This window comes from Coenobita brevimanus, chromosome 103 (genome assembly GCF_032717465.1).
Source record: "Coenobita brevimanus isolate Jiangsu-jjx chromosome 103, ASM3271746v2, whole genome shotgun sequence".
Classification (NCBI taxonomy): Eukaryota; Metazoa; Arthropoda; class Malacostraca; order Decapoda; family Coenobitidae; genus Coenobita; species Coenobita brevimanus.
In genome coordinates this window covers 7,488,254-7,510,753 of record NC_137056.1, presented here as the reverse complement: position 1 = coordinate 7,510,753, position 22,500 = coordinate 7,488,254, and the positions used below count along the sequence as shown (strand labels likewise).

Below are 22,500 nucleotides of genomic sequence, written 5' to 3'. Positions count from 1 at the left end.
AAAGGGAGATGGTCGAGGAAAGGGGTAGTTGGGGTTTGAGGGGATGGGTAATCTGAGGGAGGGGGGAGAATGGGTTGATGGAGGGAGGAGTTGGGGGCCGTTGGACGATGGTTGAGGGAGGGGGGAAGTGGGGGCTGAGTGGGTGGAGAGTTCATGGGGTTGGAGGCCGAAGAGGGGGGGTTTAGGAAAGGGGGGATTTGATAGTTGAGGGAGGGAGGGGTTGGGGAAGGAAGGGTTGAATATCGTACTGTGATGACCTTGTGATTCAATTTTTTGTTTATTCATTTCCGGGCATAGACTAAACAGTGCGTTCCCTGTGACCCATAAGCCTGTCAACGCTCAATAAATATCGTGGCAGTCCTTTACATGTCATCACTTGACCACTAATATTAAAGACATGTTAGGACTCTCAATAAGGACTAGTGCCATGGTATTAACTCAGATTGTTTTTTCATATGTTGTAAGTTTTATGGAAGAATCTGGGGAAGGAATTATTATTATTATTATTATTATTATTATTATTATTATTTTATTATTCTTATTCTTATTCTTATTATTATTATTACCTTACCTGTCCTTACGTCAGAAAAATGATGCTGGGATGATGATGATGATGATGATGATGAAAATTTATAATATCATCATCATCATCATCATTATCATCATCATCATTAACATTGAGATAAAAATAGTATTCGTCTGACCTTATTCTAACACCTGCCCAAACCTGAGCTGTTTTAATTGCAGGTAAGGTTGAGAGTAGTTGGGGGTTGGGGGTGAGGTAGTAGGGGGGGAACTGGAGGAAGAAAGGTTGGATGTGGAGCTGTGAATATATAGAGCTGTTTTTTTACCCTTTCAGTCCGATGACTTATTATTATATATCTAAATTTTTTTTATTTAGAGTTTTCGATATGGAGGGATTTGCAATAGTCATGATTAACCCCTTCACTACGGCAGATCCACGTTAAGCTGAGTAAAATCGTCTGGAGATAGTAGCAACACACACACACACACACACACACACACACACACACACACACACACACACACACACACCTTCTAATGTCACTTTTTTGGCACACATACCCACCGTCTATTCTGAATGCTAACGGGCGACAGATAATAACCAATGCCATTTTTTTATTTTTTTTTCATAGTCCATTTGAGGTGTAGGGGCCGGGGCTAGGCAACATCAGTCCACGTCCCTTAACTTCTTCACTGTGAGTTGATTATTTACTTTATATTCTTGCCGTACAAACTGATGTTATCCAGCGTATAATAATAATAATAATGATAATGATAATGATAATGACGATGATGATGATGAGAGTGATGGTGATGATGAGATGATTATAATGGTGATGATATTAATGATGATGGTAGTGGTGGTAGTAGTAGTAGTAGTAGTAGTAATAATAATAATAATAATAATAATTATAATAATAATAATAATAATAACAATAATACTATTTTTTTTTCATCATCCAATTCTGCATTGCCCCATGAGAAGCGTAGGAGCCCGGGGCTAGAAAAGTTGGTCCTGACATTTAAGATGAGAGTGACCAGTCTCACTCATCCCTGAGTGGCATTACGTGAGCAATAAACCCCAACCATCCCTTGGATATAAACCTTCATCTGCCCAATCCGATTGGAGCGCCGTAATTACCCACTACACCACCAGGCGCAAAAATTTGGTTATATGGTTACCACCCAACGTAGTGAGTGGTTTCCTGGTGTACAGGACACCATTTGGCTTGTCTCTTAGTGTAGAGTCACCACAGGCATAAGGAAAAGGAAAGAATGAAGGAAAGAAAGACAGAAGAGAGAGTGTAAAGTCACCCGTAGGCAGAAGGACGAGGAAAGAATGAAGGAAAGAAAGACAGAAGAGGATGGAAAGAAAAAAGGATGGAGGAGAGGAAATGGCAGACATCCGAGAGCATCTCTACATTGAGTGAGTGGATGGTGAGCGCCCCCACCTGCCACAATACTACTAATAAAACGAATAATGGTAATGATAATAATAATAATAATAATAACAGCAACAAAAACAACAACAACAAATAAGTGATGAGTAAATCTGTGTATAATTCAGATCGTCGTCTGGAATACTTCTCAGGTGTGTGTGTGTGTGTGTGTGTGTGTGTGTGTGTGTGTGTGTGTGTGTGTGTGTGTATGACCCAGATATCGACCGTTCAGAGCAAAGAAAGAATGATGTGCTTAGATGGGGTCAGGGAGGAGAAATGTGTTAGGGAGGAATGCGAGTCAGGGAGGAAAGTGAGTCAGGGAGAAAAGTGAGTCAAGGAGGAGGAATGTGAGTCACGGAGGAGGGATTGTCAGTCAGGGAGAAGGAATGCGAGTCAGGGAGGAGAATGTGAGTCAGGAAGAAAAGTGAGTCAGGGAGGAATATGAGTCAGGGAGGAAAGCGAGTCACGGAGGAGGAATGGTAGTCAGGGAGAAGGAATGTGAGTCTTGGAAGAGGGATTGTAAATCAGGGAAGGAATGTGAGTCAGGGAGAAAGAATGTGAGTCATGTGGGAAAGTGAGTTAGGGAGAAGGAATGTGAGTCAGGGAGAAGGAATATGGGTCAGGAAGGAAAGTGAGTCCGCAAGAAGGAATGTGAGTCAGAGGAAGATCGTGAGTCAAGGAGGAATAGGAGTCAGGGTGGAGAAATGTGAGTCAGGGAGGAAAGTGAGTCAGGGAGAAGGAGTATGAGTCAAGGAAAATGGATGTGAGTCAGAAATATGAGTCAGGGAGGAAGAAAGTGAGTCAGAGAGAAGGAATGTGAGTCGGGGAGGAATATGAGTCAGGGAGGAAAGTGAGTCGGGGGAAGGAATATGAGTCAGGAAGAAAAGGGAGTCATGGAGGAGTAATATGAGTTAGGGAGGAAGAAAAGGTAAAGTGGGTCATGAAGGAAAGCAGTGAGTCAGAGAGGAAGAGAAGAAAAACTGAGTCAGGAAGGGAGGAAGGGGTGAGAGAGAGAGAGAGAGAGAGAGAGAGAGGGAGCTGAATCAGAGATGGAGGCAAGGAGATGTGTCGGATAGGGGTGGAAGAAAGTAGTAGAATCAGAAAGAAGAATTAGTCAAGATGGAATGAGTATGTGAGTCAGGAAAGGTGGGTGGGGGGAGGAAAGCTGTGAATAAGAGTGGGAAATGAGTCAGAAAGTGAGGGCTTGAGTCAGGAAGGCAGGGAGGGAGGTGAGTCGGGAGGAAACGTGTGAGTCAGGAGGAAAGGAGATGAGTCAGGAGGAAGGCTGTGGGTCAGGGAGGCAGGAAAGTGAGTTAGAGAGGGAAGGGAGTCAGGGAGGCAGGAAGGTTAGTCAGGGTGGTTGGAAGTTGAGTCAGGGAGGGAGGAAGGAGAACCAAGAGGAAGCCTGTGTCAGTGAAGCAGGGAGGTGAGTCCGGGGGTAAGGAGGGAGGTGAGACAGGGAGGGAAGTAAGCCGAGAGGAAGGGAGAAGCAACAACGATTTTTATAAAAAAAAATGCCTTTGTCACTAGCGTCATAGGTCTAAATTTGTGTCCCCCTTAACACCTTCGATGGGGTGATTTTTTTTTTTTTTTTTTTTTTATCGCACTGTCATGTGACCACCTTGTTTCAGGAGTTAACTTCAGTTGGAGAAGTCTCCAAAGCTGAAAATAAGACCGTACGAAGATAGTTAAATATATTAACAAACACACACACACACACACACACAATTATATCGAATCAAGCATAGCATACATCCCTGCGGTCACAAATTAAGCAGATGTTCAGAACAGTTGTGTATGGACGTTTGCCAAAGGTCACTATATATATCTATATCTATCTGTCTATCCATCTATCTATCTATCTATCTATCTATCTATATATATATGTGTGTGTGTGTGTGTGTGTGTGTGTGTGTGTGTGTGTATTACACACGAGCTTTGACTTGTCACCACAAAGTGACTTTATTGATCGCAGAACAGATCTCTAGTTGTAAAGTTTATGATGCTCGAAAAGAATCCCATAAGCTGACTAAAATCGCATGATGGCATCTAGGAGAAAAAAATGCCCTCTATCTGAATGGATTAGTCACTGGTGTAGTGTTGGCAAGCCTAAGATACCTGGCTGTATCCACAACAACAAAAGATAAATCAAAACATCTTTTATCAGTCGGAGAGGATATCCTTCAGATGCACAAAATCGTCTGATGTTAGCTTGAATAATTATATATCGTGCACACAGTATGATCGCCCACAACAACAGTGGTGTCTTTCTAATTTTTATCCAGATATTCAGCTGGGGAGAGCGGGAGATATTAGATATAACCTTCTGTAACTCCCTCACTTCTATATGGTCGTCCAGAGTCAATAAAAATCGCCACACGTTTGCAAGAATAGAATATATGCGACATCCTTGGGGTGAAGGGGTGAAGACAAGCATGAAGGTGTGTAGACAGCCACGTGTTTAAAGAGCAGCAGCAACAACATCATCAGCATCAACGAGAGAGGAGCGGGAGCAAGAAGCGCTGGTTCAAATGCTTCGTTTGCCTATAAATCATTCCCTTTATAAACTAGGTATCAAGTGAAACAAAAAACGAAAGGAGTAATCTTTCTACTAATTTCTCGTTGTAACGGAATGCGTCATGCGAAATGGCATAGCAACCAGGAATATAAGTAGGACTGGAGACTTCGTCTGTCTGAGGAAAACGAATCACTGGTTCGGATCTTTTTATTTTTCGAGGAAGGTTAATAATTTCCTGCGCGGTTTATGCATCATTATAAAGCAAAAATAAAACCGTGAACCCTTTTACTAACCTCTCATTGTAGCCATATATATAGAGCAGAACTACAAATACAAATTAAAAAAATGTGATGAAATGCTTTGTTCTGGCATCAAGGGGCGAACGGCCAATCAGAACACACACGACTGGGAAGTGCAAATGCCCATCTCTGTCTCAACTGGGTGGACCAATTAAAACTCTTCCTTGACAGTTTGTGCCCTCTGATTGGTCAGTTTTGCAGAAAGACATTTGGAAAAATATATATATGGCCTTGAGACACGCAAAGGCTTCAGTGTTTCAGGGAAAGTGGTTAGTGGCGGATGCAGTAGGATTCGTGGGAAATTCGTGTACCCTCCCCCCCTTTTCCGGGAGGGGGGGGGGGTGCGGCGTGCATTGCTGGTGAGATCTTGCAGTGTAAGTGTGAAGTTTGCTGAATTAACCACCTCTTTAGTACGATGGTGTTTTATTCTTGCAGCCTGCAAGGAGGTAATTAACTGTAGGGAATTATCTCACATTGGAAAGGTTGGGAACGATCTTTAGTATACTTCTCGTCAGTGAAAGGTATTATAATCGTCTGGTGGTAGCAAGAATAAATGAAAAGAAACGCCATCGTATTGAAAGGGTTTAAAATTATACTGAAGCCACAATGTACTGAGATTAGACTGTAATGTGTAAGATTAGAGTATATTTTGTAGGTGTGCGATGTGTAATGTGCCGATACTGTAATTGTGTAATGTTTTAAGAGAACATGTGCAAAGGGAGATTAGCGTGTAATTATGTGCTTCGGGTGCTTTACAAATCGATAGTTTGCACGTATCGGATAAGTTCATTTTTTTTGAAGTGTTTTATTTATTTATTTATTTATTTTTTTTGTGGTTGTCCATAGGTATTGGTATGTGACTGAGAGAGAGAGAGAGAGAGAGAGAGAGAGAGAGAGAGAAAATGGCGGTGCGGTAGTGGTGTTAGGGGGTGGGGGGAGGTCTGTGGCAGCAAGAAGTGGAATAGCGGGGAATTGGAGGGTGCTGGGGTAAGGGTCAGGGTGGAGGGGGGAGATGGTGGAGGGTAGAAATTGAGGGGGAAGGGGGGAGGTGGAGGGTAGGAATCGAGGGGGAAGAGTGGTGTAGGGATGGATGGAGGATGGGAGAAATGGATGGAAAGTATGGAGGGGATAAGGGGGGAGGTATATAGGGATGGAGGGGGGGAAAGGGGGACAGGGAAGGGGGGATGATATTGGAGGTGAGGGTCAGGGATGGAGGGAGTAACGGGGAGGTTGGGTAGAAGGATGACTGGAGAGGGGGGAGTGGAGGGTAGGGATGGAGAGGGTAAAGGGGAGGTGGGATGGGGGATGGAGGGAGGACGGGGGATAGGGGGGGTAGGCGTGGTGAGGGAAGAGGGGGAAGTTATTACTGAAAACGGGAAACAAAAAATGGGAAACCAGACACTATTTATTAACGATTAGGTCTTCGTAGAAGTTTGCCGTCTGTCCGGGTTTAAGGGTCAACTGCGGCATTACGAGGATTTAAAGTTTAGTAAGCAGACAACACATGTCATGAAATACGTCATATGCTAAAGGAGGTTAGGTGGAGTTGCGTATTCTCTTATTTTGATTTTTCAGTACGAGTGTTCTTTCCCGATAAAAATCCTTTGGTGTTAGCACGAATGAGTTATAACGTTAGTGAGTGGGATTAATGTCGAATTTATGTTATGAAGGGTCTTCCTGGATTGGTGAATGAAATGTTGTAATAGAAAAGTCGCCAAGGCATTCAGTGTGTTAATAGAGGTAGTAGTAGTAGTGATTGACAGTAATGCGTCAAGTCGGATTATTCTGTTACTGTACAGGTCTAACACGTGATTCCCAATTGACGATAATGTTTGGGTCTGCGCATAAGCTGAAAATAATGTGTAGATAATATGTGCTATAGCTGATTTTTTTTTTTTTTTTAATAGATACAGTATGCGCATTAGTTGAAAATAATGTTTGGATCTCTGCAGTACCTGAAACCGGTGTTTGAACTGCTCAGTGTCTAAGAATATTATATGGATCTGCGCATTAGGTTCTCAGTGGTTGGATCTGCGCATAGGTGAAGTGGTGGTTGGATTTGCGCATAGGTGAAGTGGTGGTTGGATTTGCGCATTAGGTGAAGTCTGCGGTTGGATCTGCGTAATAGATGAAGTCTGTGGTTGGATCTGCGTAATAGATGAAGTCATTGGTTGGATCTGCGCATTAGATGAAGTCAGTGGTTGGATCTGGCATTAGATGAAGTCAGTGGTTGGATCTGCGCGTAGGTGAAGTCTGTGTTGAAGTCAGTGGTTAGATGTGCCATTTAGCTAAATGTTTGGATCTCATTAGCTGCGTATAATGGATCTGTACATTAGCTCCAGAAAATGAGATGAGAGTACTTTGAATATCCCCATTAGCTGAGGTGATAATTTTAGCCGAGAAAAATGTATGAATTTGCTCTAAATTAATGCCCATCTGCCCATTACTAAGATTACTATAGATGCCGTTACAAAAGTCTTAAAATGCTGACTAAATATTGATTCACATAATGACAATAAATTACGAGACTGAACAGTGATTTTTGAAACTGATGCGATTTTCGGAGCCAAATAAGCTCTCGGAATATTATGTAGGAGTCTCATAATTGTCGGACTTAAAGGGGAAAAAAAAAAAAAATTATTCCTGTCCGCAGCTTTATCGGTACATTACAAAGTCCCAGTGCTTCCATACATAACCTAATATTCTCAAAGATCCCTGCCAAAATATCCCGGTATCATTATCTTTTTGTAAATATGAAGACGCAGTAGGTGGTAGGTGGTGGCGACCATCATCCACTCACTTGATGTGGTGCTGCCTACTTCATCCTTAGTCTTTATCATTCTTTTTCTGTGCCTGCTCTCCTCTCTTCCTATTTCTCCCATCTTTCCTGTCACTTCTTATTGCTTTTCTTTCATTTGCAGGTGGCTTTACATTGAGTGACAAGCCAAATGGTTTCCTGTAAGCCAAGAAACCATTTACAGCGGTGGGCGGTAACCATATAACCAAACCATTCGTGCTTCCTACGTGTCAGCAAGTGGGTTAGTGGAGGGTTAGTGCCCTTTCCCGTAAAACAGCTCAAAAGTCAAACGGCCAACCCTTACGGGATTATGGCGTCTGGCAATAGATAGATAGATAGAAGACGCACTTATTGTTAACTCCTCAGTCCTGTGACGTGTTTTTCATCAATTCTTGGTATCCAGATTTTTTTTTTTTTTCGGCTCTAAAGAAATATTTTCCAGCTGGAGAGATTAGGTCCAGCCTTCAGCTACTCCATCACTACGCAAGTTATATCCAAAACTGAATAAAATCATCTACAAATAGGTAGAATAAATCGATGAAATGTCATCGAATTGGTTAATTCAGTTCCCTGTGTTACGGTAGTGTTGTAAGAATATGCTGATTGACCAAACGTATTTCAACATCTCTGGACAGCTCTGAAGACGACTTTAAGAAGAGCGTCATAAATGTGAATACGAGAGAACATTAGAAGTTTAACATCTGCGCTAATTTAGATATAACCGTATACATTTCACATCTGCTGTCTTGGGAATTATAGGTTTTACACTTGCAGATACGAACCAGTATGATGAAATAGTGTTGCGCCTGCGGGTAAGGACGAATGTAAGTGGAGATTTATACCTGAAGTGGAGAGTTATACCTGAAGTGACGAACGAAAATTAGGAGTTTCGCCTACAGTACGAATATGAACGAATTTATAAAGTTTTCCGCCTTGTCAGGTTTATGAGAGTTAAACCAGTAATGGAATATAAAGTCAGAGAAAGATTGCACTTGTATATACAGATAAGTAGGTCTATTTTGAGGCCACTTCGTGTATAATAAGAATCTGTTGGACATACAGTAATAGATTAGTCGTTCATCCATCGCTCAGAATGATACTGTACCTTCATTTTTATTTCTTATCTGTAGCCTAAATGCGTCGTTGTGTGTCAAATTCATCTGTAAACCTTTTGCATTTATCAATACTTATATTTATCTATACATATAATTAGCTTGCTTTCTGTACTTTATCACTACGTCAGTCAAGCCATCCATTTATTAACCCATCTGTCGGTCTGCCTCTCTCCTCTCGGCTTAAATCAGTATGTATTGATTAACGTCTAAATATATCTAAGTATCGTTATATCCCTTACTTATACAGTACTCTGCGGTGCTATACTGTTGTCACTAACCCTACTTTGTTATTCAGTGTTAATTTATTCACCATTATTATCGTCCGCCGGTACCGAGGCGGAGCGATGATGTTTTTGCCCGCGTCTGTGTCTGTCGTTCGCTGCTGTTTTATTCGCTTTTATTATTCCGTTACTGCATTGTCCTCTTGTAGTGTTTCTCCTATTTGCTGTGTCTTCGAGGGCGTAGGAGGCAATCTTGCACTTCTTCCTGTTTCACATTTACGTATTAAACCCGATATTCTCTTGTATTGCAGTGTTGCGTCAGTACTAAGGATGCAAATATTAGCTTAATGTGTAAGATCCAGAATAAGTCGAAAAAGAAGTGATGTTTGAACGCCTGTTAAATCCACGAGAATTTCATCCTTTTTGCTGTTATATGTTGTGCAAGGTTATAAAATTTTGACATGGCTGTGCGTTTGTGGTGTTATTTTGTGTTATTTGCTTCATGTGTTAGGTTGTGTTAGCCCCTTCTGCCTGTGTTATCATTTTCTTACTGTTGTTAGATCAGGTAAACCTCTTATGTCTTGTCGTGTTACTTCTTATTTACTTCCTGTGTTAGGTTATGTTAGCCCCTTCTACCTTGCCGTGTTATTTGTTATTTTCTTCCTGTGTTAGAATATGGTAGCCCTTCTACCGTGCCTGTGATGTTATTTTCTTCCTGTGTTAGTTTATGTTAGGCCTTCTACCTTGCCGTGTTATTTGTTTTTTTTCTTCCTGTGTTAGGGTATGTTACTCCTTTCTGCCTAGCCATGTTATTTTTCTTCTAGTGTTAAGGTATATTAACTCTGCTATGCCATGTTATTTCTGTTATTTTCTTCCTGTGTTAGGTTATGTTTACTTCTGCCCGAGGACATCTGTGTAATATTCAACTTCAGAAAGACTATGCAAGCAGGAGGGGAGGGTTAGCTACATCCTTCATTAGCTCCTTCACAGTGAGGGAGACGTAAATGTTAAAGGTTAAATACATCCTTTATCTCCTCCTTTAGTACCAGCGGGCCGTCCTTCTAACCTGCATAAATTTGTCTGTCAGGAACAATAACAAAGTATGATAACTAAAAAAGCGTTAAAGTACTAAGCAGGTGAAGTAGTGTTGTGATATTGTGAACTGTTTTGCGGTGAGTAATGATGGTGGTGGTGATGATGATGTTCTGAGTTAAGTGCACATAATGTTCCGCGCCTCTGATGTAATGCTGACAGAGAGAGAGAGAGAGAGAGAGAGAGAGAGAGAGAGCGAGAGTTGAGGGAATAGTGTTATGAAATGTTATGGAAGAACAGGAGGGGAGGGGAGAGAAGGATGACGTGGAGGTGGTGACTAATGGTGAAGGAGGGGGAGCGGGAGGGGGAGGGAAGAGGAGGAGGAAGGGAGAGAGAGGGAGGGAGGTAGAGGGGAAGAAGAGGATGGAGGATAGTTGGGGATGATGAAGAGAGGGGAGATAGGGAGAGGTGAAGGAGAAGGGAAGGGGAAGGTTAGAGGGAGGGGAAAAAGGAGGAGGGAAAGGGAGGGGGAAGGAGAGGGAGAAGTGGATGAGGAAAAGGAATGAGAGGGGGGGGGAGAGAGAGGGGGGGGGAGAAGATGGAGAAAGGCGAGAAGCAAGAGAGACAGGGTGGAGTAAGGAACCTATATAAGGACAAGTAATTTCATAGTATTTCTTCATTTTTTTCCCCTAACCAGTTTTATAGTTGATAGAATAATATTTACAGAAGCACACAGCATATATAGTGAACTGAATTCCGAAGTCTTGTGTTTAGTATATTTCAGATTACTTCGTACATATAAACAAAAATTCTAATGTTTTTTTTTTTATATGCATGAAAAAATTTACTAGTTTCTTTTGGAAGTTATGCTGCGTGATAGGCTAATGTTTTTTTTTAATTAATTATGTAGCTATGAAGTCACCTGTCATAAAACACAATGATAATTATTCAAGCCTCCTTAGCAGCTGATCTCATTAACTGTACCTAATTAATTAAGCATACCAGATTAGATAAGGCATCAGACTTTTTTTTATGTTTACCTGACCTAATTAGTGTTCCAGGATATCTCAAAAAACTTATGTTCTTAGTAATTAGGGTTGGCTGATGTAGTCCGAGAACGGTAACTATAGTAGGACTCGCGCACGTTTGCGGCTGTGGTGTGGCCCGCACCTGTGTACAGTGTTGCCACGTTTTCTATACCGTTATCTCTCTCTCTCTCTCTCTCTCTCTCTCTCTCTCTCTCTCTCTCTCCTGGCGGGAAATGTGAGCCACCCTGAGTACTTTTGATTCTTTTATAAGTTATTTATAATTGTGCTTTCATCTGTTAATTTGGTTTTGTTATATTTAGTAGTAGATGGAGTGTCAAAGTTACTGTCCGCTGAGAGGTTTGTTACGTTACTGATTCATACACCCCGACGTAGTGGGGTGTGGGTGTAGGTGTGGGTGGGAGTGTGGATGTGGGTTTGTTGGGGTGGTGGTCCAGGGGGGAGGGGAAGTGTGAAGGGGGATTTGACCTGAGACACCCAGGAGGGATTAAGAAGGGAGGGAAGGGGAAGGGGGGGCTGGAATCACCTACCACATGGCGGGAAATGTGAGCCACCCTGAGTACTTTTGATTCTTTTATAAGTTATTTATAATTGTGCTTTCATTTGTGAATTTGGTTTTGTTATATTTAGTGATGCCGACAATGCATTCAATGCATGCCCCTCTCCTGCCTCTCTCTCTCTCTCTCTCTCTGTAGGGAAGCTATCTGTCAGTGCTGCCACTCACAAGAATTATATGAATTATTTCTTTTACTTTGGATATTGGCATATTTCTTCTTTTTTCAGGCTCATTATCTTATATCCATAACTGTGATATTATTACCCACCCTAAAACTACGCTAAAAACCATTAAAAGTGACTACAATATCTTTTAGCAACACTGTACAATATGTATGCCATGTTTCTGTGTTACTGTATAAATATTTTATGCATAATAAGATTACTGTTGATTCATCCATCAAAATACACAAGTGTAAGTTTAATTCATCTGAATTTATCGAATTTGTGATGCCTTGTACATAAATAGCTTCCGTTTCACATCGCAAGTTGGGGAAACGTGGCACCATTGTCCACAGGTGCGGGTCACACCTAAGCCGCAAGCGGGCGGGAATCAGACTATAGTAGTAGTAGTAGTAGTAGTCGTAGTAGTAGTAGTAGTAATTCGGAGTAATATAGTTCCCGGTCTGTTATTGTTAATGACTGTTAAATACTAATTTTTCCTACTAATGTAATATACCTGTTGAGTTAATATCCACCAACTATGATTACCGGTAATTACCTTTAGCCAGACTGACATATTGCACTTTTTTTTTTTAAATATTTTTTGACTTATTATATTGTCAATAACGAACAGTGATGAAATGTTAAAATTCCTGTATTTTTTCCACACTGTGTGTGTGTGTGTGTGTGTGTGTGTGTGTGTGTGTGTGTGTGTGTGTGAGAGAAGTGGGGGGGAGGGGAGAGTGGGAAAATTACAGGTGTTCCAAGGTGACGCATGAGGGGGTGCAGGGGAGGACGAGGAAGGGAAGGGAAGGGAGGGGAAGGGGAGAGAAGAGAGAGGAGAGGTGGTGACGGATGAGGGGAGAGAAGGGGAATGGTAGGGGAAGGAAAGGAAAGGGGAGAGAGAAGGGAAATAGAAGGGAGAGGGAGTAGGTGAAAGGAAAAGTGAAATAAGGAAAAGATGAGAGATGGAAGAGGAGAAAGGGGAAGAGAGGAGACGAGAGGAGAGTTTAAGAAAAAGAGAAGGAGCAGGGAAGGAGGTGGGGAAACAGAGAGGGGTAGGGAGAGAAGGGGGGGACAGACGTTGGAGGAGAGAGGTATGATGAGGGGGAGAAGCAGAGTTGAGGAGGAAGTGAGAGAGAGAATGAGAGGGGAAGAGAGGAGAGGGGAGAAGAGATGAGAAGTGAAGAAAACGAAAGGGGGATGAAGGAACACTATGGAAAACAAACAGCAACAGACCCAGTGATCATTTTGAAGCCTTTTTTTTTTTTTTTTCAGAGAAGACTATTACTATGATGTTTAATTCTAGGAGCTGAGAGATAGGACAGTAAAGCAAGAAGGGAGAGGATAAAGGAGGGGGAGGAAAGGAGGTGAAGAGAGAGAGGGTGAGAACGAAAAGAGAAGGGAGCTGAGAGGATGAAGTGGGGAGTATGAACGGGATACGGAGGAGAAAGAGAGAAGGAAGAAGAAGAGGAGGAGGAGGAGAAGGAAGAAGAGGAGGAGGGGTAGGAGGTGAGTGAGAGAAGGAAGAAGATGAGGAGGAGGAAGAGGGCTACTGTGACCAAAGGGAAGGAGAGGGGGGAGGTGATGCAGAAGAAGAAGAAACCAACATACGTATGCAGACAGGGTAATGTAACTCAGATGCGTATGACTCACTATCAGCTGAGAAAATCTGGTGTTCGGTGCAATATACCGCTAAAGTTGTTTCCACCTTGAGACGGTTTTTAGGTCGCCACACTAGGGTAGAACTGACTGTATTGGCCCAGTTTTTTTTTTTTTTCCTTTTTTTCCCCATACTTTTTAATTTGTGTCATTCCTTAAATTTTTCACCACTTCTCTTCAAATTGGGTGCAGTTATTCCTTAAGCAAATATCCCAAGACAGTCCTTTATGTATTTATTTATTTATTGGGAGGATGGGCTTTTAAAGGGCTGTATGAGGTCAAAGGGTAAATCATACAAACACAGAAAATTTAGGACCCTGTACTCCTTAATCATCATCACGGTTTGCACGATGTCAGTGGAATGTATCTGTGTGGAGACCATCTTGCACTCCCTGGAAAATATTGGCAGCTTTTAATTGGTGCTATTATTGACACTCACTCTCAAGTGTAACGGTGTATAAAATAACCTGCAGTTAACTGGAGTGAAAGAAGTGTTTTCAGTATTTTTATAGTATTCACGGATCATAAGCCTTTTAAGGTTAATTTATTATTATTAAGAACTCCACCGTCTGTGTAGTTCTTATTTATATTGTACTGTTAGATATTATTATTATTATTTTTTTTTTTGGGGGGGGAGAGATCTACAAGGTTGGCATTCCAAGACCGTTCAAGATAGAGACTTGAAATTTTCATGAGGGATATGCAGTATCTTGGTTGCACGCTTCTTTTGGCACAGTTTTTTTTTTTTCTTTTTTAGTAGCCCCCTCTATATTATTTTTTCAGTTTTTGCTCCTACGCATCAAAGAGTACTGGATCGATTGCATTGCAAATATTCTAGTATGTAGTCGTCAACATATACTAGTGCACCTGGGTATTGATATTAAGATCCAATCAATATTTTTTAGATATTGAGGAAAATCAAAATGGCCGCCTCATACCTGAAAGTGCTGCATAGGAAAGTATTTGGCCAATTTTGACCAAATTCGGTGGAAATGTAGTGGGTCATGAGTGAACATGATCTGCATAGTATGAATGACCTTTACCTTGATCTCAAGGTCGCAGGTCAAAATCCTTAATTTTTTTTTGAGTCATCAAGAGTCCCCTATTTTCTTTCTGTAATGATTATAGCATTTTCATCTGGATTGTGGACTTCTTTGAATATTGCTTTAGTCATTTTAGAATTCTAGTAATTATTATTAGTCTCCACCTAGTACAAAGGTGGGGACTATTGTTTTTGCTGGTGTTATTATGATTCAGGCCTCAGAGTCTCGCGACGATTCCAGGAGACCCAGAGACTGCGGAAGAAATCTGAAGGGACCCGGTTATGTGTCCTGCTATGGGCCATTGCTAACAGAAAAAATCCGAAAACTATACTCATAGTGGAAGGGCATGGCAGAAAGAGTCATACTTGTTTTATGAGTGAACGAGATAAGGTGGTCGAGTCTATTGGAGATTTCAATCCGACCTGTGCAAGGAATCTGAAGGTTGACCTTGGACCAATTTCCACTATACTACTACAGAGTGCACCCTTCCATGACCCATGAACATTGCTGCGGTGCCCTGTTAATTTCTTAGTGACCGTTAGTCAAGGACCTCCATCCGGAACAGTAGGTGGAGCTTAGTGACTGTCCGCAGGATAGTTAGTTTTAGTTATTATTATTAGCTACCACCACCACTACTACTACTACCACCACCACCACCACCACCACCACTACTACTACTACTACTACTACTACTACTACTACTACTACTACTTCCACTGCTATAATAATAATAATAATAATAATAATAATAACAATAATAATAATAATAATAATAATAATTTTTAGCACTTCCAGACGTTGATTACGCTTAACCCCTTCACCACAAGCACGTCTTTCATATTCATAACATACACTTTTATTTACCTTTTAATACACCTCACAGGGTTACACAGAGGCTGCGTTGACAGATTCGCTCCTTAACACTTTCTCTTAGGTGAATGAAATTGTTTGGTCATGGCAAGAACGAAATGAAAACGAGGCCATTGGAGGGTTAAAGAAATATTCGCTTCTCTAGTTTTGCAGTTCCGAGTAAGGGACAATATACAGGAATTCAGTGTGTGTGTGTGTGTGTGTGTGTGTGTGTGTGTGTGTGTGTGTGTGTGTGTGTGTGGAAGATGCAAAAGAATGAGGTTACCGGGTATGTGTATGACTGCATGTGTGTGTGTATGTGTGTGTGTGTGTGTGTGTGTGCGTGCGTGCATAAGATGGAAGAGAATGAGGATATTAGGTATGAGTATGACTGCAGGTGTGTGTGTGTGTGTGTGTGTGTGTGTGTGTGTGTGTGTGTGTGTGTGTGTGTGTGTGTGCATAAGATGGAAGAGAATGAGGATACTGGGTATGAGTATGATTTCAGGTCTTTGTGTGCAGGTACGTGTGTGCGTGAACAACCTCTGTGAACTTTGCACATGTGTGTGTGTGTGTGTGTGTGTGTGTGTGGAGTTATGGGTGGCAGGTAAGACTCCACAGGTGTGTTAGTTTGTTTACCTGAGCCACGTGGACTGACTCACCCCCACATGACTCATCACTACCTGGCTTTTTATCGCCGATGCGTATTTCTCTCTCTCTCTCTCTCTCTCTCTCTCTCTCTGTTCGCAAAAGGAGTACAGTAAAATTTCGGGGGTATGACATTGAGGACTGATGGAAGTTGTTGGAAGAAAGTTTGAGACTTATAAAGATAAAAAAAAAAATATTACACTACTTATTTTGATTTGGCAGAATCGAATTTGCATTTTTTTTAAAATCATGGCGCCACATAGTTATACAGAACAGTTTTTCATAATTATCTTTGGGTGTTGAGGAAAAAAATAACAAAATTCTAAGCCATCTGTTTGCATATCTCTCTATTTATATACCTTATGTTTGCCAGTGTATATGTGTGTGTATATCTACCTTACAGTCTGTGTATTTTGTGTCCCTAAGGTTATTGGGGACTGTATTAACTTTATCATCGAAAAAGGTGTATCTGTTTGTCTATCTGATATTCTCTTTGTTGTATCTATCTAAGGTTATTGGGGATTGTGTTACCTTTATGACAGGTGAAGGTGTGCCCTGAAAATGTAATCGTCTGACGGAAGCGTAAAGAAAATATAAATATTTGAGAACATCATACTAAGGGATTTACTGAAGATTTTTAACCCCTTCCCAATGTAAAGTCTGATGTGAGTTAAAAAAAAAAATGTCTTAAAAAAAAATACCGTATAAAAATAAAGTGTACTGGTTGACCCCATTTCAGTACAGCTAATATTTCTTTCTTTCTTTATTTATTTATTACATTATTTAGCACACATGAGACTTTTCGGATAAGCAGGTTGGAAGTAATCTGTATAAATCCCTTCAAGATTCTGAAGATAGAAGAAATTACCGTAACAAAAGACGTCATCGAACTGAAGGGATTAATGGAGAGCGTTTGTGACCATCTCAAAACACACACACACACACACACACACACACACACACACACACACACACACACACAGACGAAATCAGAGAATGGGAAAGTATTAACAGTGAGATAGAAAATGGATTAAAGAAAAAAATGAGAGAGAGAGAGAGAGAGAGAGAGAGAGAGAGAGAGAGAGAGAGAGAGCAAGAATGAGGTAAAGTAAAAATCGAGAGTGAAACAGTGTGAAAAAATTTAAGCTTTTTCTTTATTTCACTTACATTTGCATTTTGGCGTTTTCTTTACCACATTCTTTACCTTTCTTTTTTCTTCATCTTTTTTTTTCTCTCATTCTTGTATTTTATCATCCCCTTCATTTTCTTTCGCTTTTTCCTGTCTTTCATTACATTTTTTTTTTTTTTCTTGTCTACCGCTGTCCTCTAACTTTTTTTTTTTTTTTTTTTTTTTTTTTTTTTTGCCATCCTATTTCTTGTTTTCGCTTTCTCATAATTTGCTTTCTTGAAGGAGAGAGAAAGTAAGCACGCGTTGCTCTCTTATAGCCTACGATATTTCTCACGATACAGGTAAAAAATCGTCATACAGAAGGGGTAAGCTTTAACTGCGTCAAATTCCACCTTCTCGCACCCCTGTAACAACCATGACCTTTCCCAATTAGCCAGGTCATTATCCCTCGTTTACTACCGCGCTACCTGCCTCATTTACTCGCGAAACACTAGTAATTACCCATCCAAGGCTCACATATTGCCTGTTGGATGGTTTAGGCGAAGTTGCGAGTCATTTTGTACCCTGAGTCATGGTGTTGATCACGGGTATTAAGTATAAGTCTGATACGATAGCATATTATTACTGCTGCAACTACTACTACTACTACTACTACTATTATTATTACTACTACTACTACTACTATTATTATTATTTCTCATGAGTCACATCTTTTCACTAATGGCTCGGTTTTTTCTCAAGCAAATTGTTATGAAATTACGTGTCCTTTGGTTGTCAGCTTGTCAGTATTAATCGTTTCATACTCTCCCTTTTGACTTATTCTTGTATGCATCATGGGTGTTACCTATCGTGCAATATTTTTCCTTGCCTGAGAGTCTTTGGCCTGGAGAGAGAGAGAGAGAGAGAGAGAGAGAGAGAGAGAGAGAGAGAGAGAGACTGGCTAGGAGAGTTTATGAGAGTGAGGTTGTTGAAGTAGGAGGACAGGGAGGCCGTGAGCGAGGTGGAAAGGTATCAGGAAAAAAGAATAACTAATAGTATGGCAGGTTGGGAGGAGGAGATGGAGACCGAGAACTAGATGGAGAGGTATCAGTAAGGAGAACGAATGACTAAGGGAGGTTATGAAAGCGAGGTGGTTGTGAGTTAAAGGAGAGGGAGGCCGAGAACAAGGTGAAGAATCAGTAAGGTGTGAGAGTATGTAAGGAGGATGGTGGGTGTGGAAGTCAGTTTGTCTAGGCCACCTCACACATGATGCGGCTTGAGGCAATAGATTGGTGGAACTTTTTTTTTTTCTTTTTTTTTTAGCTGTTAATATTATTTCTTTAACATGAGTCACGGTTTGTTGCTCGTTATTTTTTTTTTATTGGAATGCATGTTACTAATTTTATTTTTTTACATGAGTCACATTTTTTCCCTCATGATATTTTTTATTGAATGTGTGTATTAACCTTTTTGCTAATAGACGGGTCTCCGAAGCTGAGTAAAATCGTCTGGTGGTAGCAAGTAGGTCATGAGTCTTCGTACCAAACATTAAGGCAGATTGTTTTTCACTCCCTTAGTAACAGAGGTCGCTCTTAAACTGAATGAAATCGTCTGGCCGCAGAAAGAAGAAAAAACAAACGACATTATGAAATTCCCTGTTTGTACATACTGCAGTTTGCCTTCAACCCCCTCACGATCCAGAGGTCCTTCCTACTCTGAGTAATTGATTAATCGCCTGCTGGTAGCGGGGATAAGATATGATAAGAGGATCTCCCTCTCTCTTTCTATAGGATTATATACCGGTATGTATATATATATATATATATATATATATAGAGAGAGAGAGAGAGAGAGAGAGAGAGAGAGAGAGAGAGAATTATTAGACACCCTTGCTGAAAGAAAAAGTTAGAAACAGTCTCCATTAAACCCAACTACCGTGAAATGTTAAATAAAATCGTCAAGCGGTGGCAGGAATAAAGCAATAGAGCGTCCTGTACTGAAGTGTTTCAAACGCATCTGTGCATCATCAGCTGCGTCGTACCTTGTCATTAATCACTCGTAACTACAACCATTTTAATCCCTTCAGGCGGATGACGTCATTTTTTAGTTCATTATTACTACTCCTAGACGATTTTCCTCAGCCCAGTGTACTTTTCAGACTGGAGGACTTATATATCACCTTTCGTTAACCTTCATTAACAGAGTCATCTCGTAACCTTCTCAATAGGGTGGAGTCAAAGGCTTTTCGTCTCATTAACTCTCCTCCTCTTACTGACTCCCTTCAACCTCTGTCTCTTCGCCGCACTGTTGCATCTTTATCTCTTTTCTATCGCTACTTTAATGGTCACTGCTCCTCTGAACTGTCTGCTTGCATTCCTCCACCTCTACGACGGGCGCGTAGCACCCGTCTGGCAGCAAACTCTCATCCCTTTTCTGTCCAACTCTCTAATGCAAGAGTTAACCGTTACTCCCAGTCTTTCATTCATGCAACAGGTCAGCTCTGGAACTGTCTCCCTCTGTCTGTATTTCCTCCTGCCTATGATCTCCAGTCTTTCAAACGCAGTGTGTCCAGGCATCTCAAAATGATCGGATCTTGAATTTGGCTCTCTATTGTATTTTGTTTTTCTCTTGGAGGGAACTGTTACTGCGGGCTCATGGCCTTTGGTTCCTTCTTCCTCGCATAAAAAAAAAAAAAAAAAAAAACCTGGATAAAATCGTCTGTTACCTAGCCAGCAGCGAGAATTAACAACCAGAATAATGCGACACGGGACAAAAAGAGTTATTATGTATTTTCTTTATGGGAGTGACCTGTTGTATGTTTCCCTTCGTTGCCTGTGAGTCATTGGGGTGAGCTTGTGAGTCGTTTCCCTGACTCATCACCCCTGACTCATTCGCACAATGGTGGACAGCGCGAGGTGAGGGAAGTTGGTCAGTTCCTGTAAAACAAGAAATATAAGCATTCGTCATCATCATCATCATCGTCATCAACAATCGTCAGTCAGTCGATCATCATCATCATAATCATCACGGTTGAGGAAGGGTGAGAAGAGAAGGGATGGAGTGAGAGGTGGATAAATGTAGGGCGGAGAGGGAGAGAGATGCGAGAGAACATGGAAGAAAGAAAGGAGAAGGGAAAAAGAAGAGACGTGATGGGAGTGAGGTGCAAAGGAAAAAAGAAAGTATATATAGAGAACGAGCTGGTATGGAGAGGGAGATGTATAGGACAGGGAGAGGGAGGGGGAGAGGGATTGGGAGGGGAGAGGACAAGAGGGGAGGAGGAATACAGGCAAATATGGTCGCACTTGGCGGGGAGGGGGGGAGAACAGGGAAATAAGGGGGGAGGGGTATTTCGTCACCCTAACATGGCACAACTGGTCCACATATGCTGGTTTGGCAAAACTTTCCCGTGCCGGGAATCGAACCCGGGCCTCGCGGGTGAGAGCCGCGTATCCTAGCCACTAGACCACACGGGAAGATACTTTCCTTCGGCGGTCATAGTAACTCAGGTATACTTTCTTTGGTTCACTTTCTTGGGGCTTACTTTAAACCTAACCTAACCTGGCCTGACCGTTGTAACCCATCCTAATCTTATGAATCTAACCTAATCAGATTTAGAGTGGAAGATATCATGTGTAGACCTAGTTCATTTGCTGTGTCGCAAGGGCCAAGGCTGACTTCCTCAGGATATTCCTTTTGAAGCCATGCTTGGCAGAACGATAAAAAAAATTGCGTCCATCTGCGCATGGTAATACGGCTTTCGCCGAGTTCAACACAAACCTAGTATAGCTTAACTTTATCTACCCTAATCATCTCTTATCTAACCTAGCCTTGTCCATGGTAACGTGACCTATCCTAGCCCTACCTAACCTAACCTTACCAGTTAACCGAACATGACAACTTTTTTTTTTTTTTTTTTTTTTTTTTTTAAATAGAAAAGAAATCTGTAGGTGACTGTCTATGGATGTTACCGCACAGTTTTCCTGGAGCATTAAGTCCCGTCCCATTTGTCAGGTAATTGTGGTGGAGAGGGTGTGACCATTAGGGAATAATAGCCACATAAAAATAATCACATGTAGGTACCGTACTTGTCTCGCATCAGGTTAATACTTATGGTAGAAATATTAAGAGTGAGCGAAGGTGCAAGCATGCTCCTTTTTTTTTTTTTTTTTTTTTTTTTTTATGGAACACATTTAATTGGTAATTTTGATGAGTGTGAATCCTACATTACAGTCGGCAGCGATGCAGTAACATCGGAGCTAAGAGTATTCTATCATCAGCACGTGCTTTAGAGATTAAAAATATAAATGAAAATAAAATTGGTAGCTTGTTCACACCTTCGCTGTTTCAATTACGCGACCCTTATTCCCCCTCCTGCGGTAATTTAATATTGGAATCATTTTGTTTTTTCTGTTGGACGATTTTATTCAAGTTAGAAGAGACGTCTGGTATGGAGGGAATTAGAAATACTCTCCCATTATCTGCAAAAAGTGAATCATTTGTCGGTAGTATTAATAACGCACAAAATACATAACTGTAGGGCTCTGATTTTTAATTTTGACGTATTGGTGCGGTGCTGCCCTCCTCTCAGCTTAATCCATTCTGTCCGAGAACGTATTTTACACTTCATTCTGGCTTTTTCTGGACGGCTTTATTTACCTGAAGATGGATCTGTAGCAGGGAAGGGGTTAAATCCATATCTAACCCCTCCAGCTTTTCAAATCGGCTTGTGGGGTTAACGCCTTCAGTCCGATGACGTATTGTTCTGAGTTACTTTTGGTGTCTCGACGGATTTTAAACTTGCAGGAGGTTGCATGTAGTGGCAGGGTTATTGAAAGTTATATTTAACCCCCCAGTTCCAAGTCACCTGAACTGAGTATAATCGTCTGTAGGCTAAAGAATGTTATGTTAAATAGCCTACTTCACGTGAGTTGAATAGTTAAGGAAACCTTTAAAAAGGCAGCATATAAAAAGACAAGATGGAAGGGGTTAGATACTTTTATTTCGCAATTTAGTGCTATCCAATTGCATCACCTACTCATGCATTTCTTGCATCTCCCGTGTGGTCTAGTGGCTAGGATACGCGGCTCTCACCCGCGAGGCCCGGGTTCGATTCCCGGCACGGGAAACTTTATTGTCACTGTGTCCGATAAAGAATTGGACATAGGACCGTAGTATATTAAAAATGTGAGAGGGAAAGTGTGGACTGGCCACAGCTGTTGAAGATAACTTCTTAAGTAGATGATGATAATGGCATGCCTGACCTTTCTGAATCATTGCTGACCTCACTGCGGAATGTGGAATATAGGCTGACAAACTCCTGAAGTTATGTAATGACGAAATACCGTCTGACATTTCTGAATCATTGCTGATTAGGCTACAGTGTGGAATATGAGATGTAGGTTGATGACACCAGTAAGGTAGCTTGGTCTCCACAAATGGAGGACCAGGGTGGCACCAAGCCCTGTGTTGTGGGTTCTCACGGCT

At 41.3% G+C, this 22,500-nt stretch overlaps 2 non-coding genes across 2 annotated transcripts; one reads left to right on the top strand and one right to left on the bottom strand.

The window, feature by feature from the left end:
- Positions 1-20,417: 20,417 nt before the first annotated feature.
- On the bottom strand, positions 20,418-20,489 carry TRNAE-CUC (transfer RNA glutamic acid (anticodon CUC)). Its single transcript has one exon. It is a non-coding gene; the product is annotated as a tRNA-Glu (tRNA).
- A 1,580-nt stretch (positions 20,490-22,069) lies between these two features.
- On the top strand, positions 22,070-22,141 carry TRNAE-CUC (transfer RNA glutamic acid (anticodon CUC)). The gene has a single exon. It is a non-coding gene; the product is annotated as a tRNA-Glu (tRNA).
- The last annotated feature ends 359 nt before the right edge of the window (positions 22,142-22,500 follow it).